A 1,970-nucleotide genomic window follows, 5' to 3' on the forward strand; every position below is an offset into this window, starting at 1 on the left:
GGCAGGCGTAGAGACCATGGCCAGGTTCCAGCAAGAGTCAAGATCACCAGGCAAGTTCACAATGATGAAGCAGCTTCTTGGCCAGGCAGGGTATGGCTGTGGCTGAGCTGGAGACTACCACCCTCACACTATAGCTCAGGAAGGGGGCAACCCCCCTTGGCTGAGCTTAAATAGAGCTCCTAGCCCACACTTGGGGGAAGGGGAGGTCCCAGGTGAGGCTGCTCAGGGCTAATTAAGACATATTAGTGTGCTCAGGCCCTGGGAAGCAGCTGGCAGGAGAGGTGCCTTCTCCCAGGCTGCAGGTGGTACCTGACATTTATTGTTTCCCACTGGCTACAGAGCTAGAGAAAGGTCTCCTGGGGAAGGTCCATGCAACAGGATCTTACCACCCCTCCAGTGTGAGCAGAAGATTTAAAGGAGTCAGGAAAGAAAAACTAGGACACAAGAAACATCCCTCCATGAGCCAAACCATCCAGGCAAGGACGGCTCCCTTGCCAACATAACTGCTCATCACAGCTTGACATGAAGACCTCACTGCTGCCAACCCTAAAATCCATGAATCTTCAAAGCCCTGGGACTTCAAAAGGCCTGCTACTATCACAAGAAAGAAAAAAACAACATAAATAACATTTAGACAGGAGGGGTGGCAATGCCAAACACAGCCATGCAGTGTGGCAAAGGGCTGGCTGAAGCCTCCACATCGGTGGCATAGCTGCTCCCACACCACTGGATGTGAGCTGCAGCAGTGATGTCCAGAGCAAGCCCACCCTAAGTCTGTGGTGGGTCACAGCTCCTCTGCAAAAGCCAGTGGATTAAATGGAGTGACCAGAAAGGTGGAAGATCTGCAGGCTGGCTCCTGCCAGGCAGTGTCCTGTTGGGCTGTTAGGGATAAACACTGAAGTCAGGGAAAGTCTGCGCAGATTGTCGTGGGGAAAACAAAAAGCACTGAGATTCAACTGGGAAACAATGGGGGAAAGCGTGGGGAGTAGGAAACATCTCTAAAACCTCTCCTCCATGAGCACATTCAGCTTTTGGTGGCATTGCAGCACCATCTGTTGGAAATGCATCAAAATCTGACAGCCTGGGCTTGGCATTTGCAGCTGATGCTGAGGCAGACACAGAGCGTGCCACACTGACACGCACCAGCCCACAGTTTGGCGAGAGAAGCCCTGATGCCCCAGTTCACCCAGTTGGTTACCAATTAAAGCTGGTGAACGTGTTTCCCCAGGGAAGGCAACCTCCTGAACCTTACCAAATCTGACATCCACCCCACACCTGGGCGCTCCTTCCTGCTGCTAAACCTGGTGACTGCAGCAATATTAAGATATAAACACAGCCCTCAGCAGTGAACTGTGAAACTAAGGAGTCTCGTGAAGAAGAGCTGTGTCACAGAGAGGTCACTGTGCCCCAAGCCCGTGCTGCAAGCTGCACAGACAGCATGGCTCATTGGAAACCGCACAGCTGGCAATGACAAATTTGCTCTAGGGACAAAATTTAGCCCTTTGTAACCCTTTGGTTGGTCACAGTGCTGGACTTTACACCTGGAAAGGTTGGCTTAGGTTAAAAGACATGAGTAGATATGCATTATGGCTTTCTCATGGGAGATCTCTGATTTCTTGCCTGCAATACAGTAGGACAGGCCAAACGGCACAAACCTCTGTCCTCTCTCCCTTCCCACCAGCAGGAACAGTGCCATTGCACCAGCGAGGCAGCCGTGATGCTAGAGCAAGAGTTACCTGTAGAGAAAAGTGAGCATGCTCTAGTGCTGAAGCCCTCCTTGTATCCTGGGAAGAGTCCACATTTGGATTTGGACTGGTCACCCACTGCCTGCCCAGACAAGTCTGAACTTCATTTTCACTGAGAAAAACCCTTCTCAATCCCATGTGCCAGCTTTGGGGATTTCAGAGCTGTGGATCCTACCCCGGGGGCTCAGCTCCCGCAGCCGGAGCATATGCTTCACTGGGCATTCC

The sequence above is a fragment of the Antrostomus carolinensis genome, unplaced genomic scaffold (assembly GCF_000700745.2).
Source record: "Antrostomus carolinensis isolate BGI_N321 unplaced genomic scaffold, ASM70074v2 scaffold20235, whole genome shotgun sequence".
NCBI classification, from domain to species: Eukaryota; Metazoa; Chordata; class Aves; order Caprimulgiformes; family Caprimulgidae; genus Antrostomus; species Antrostomus carolinensis.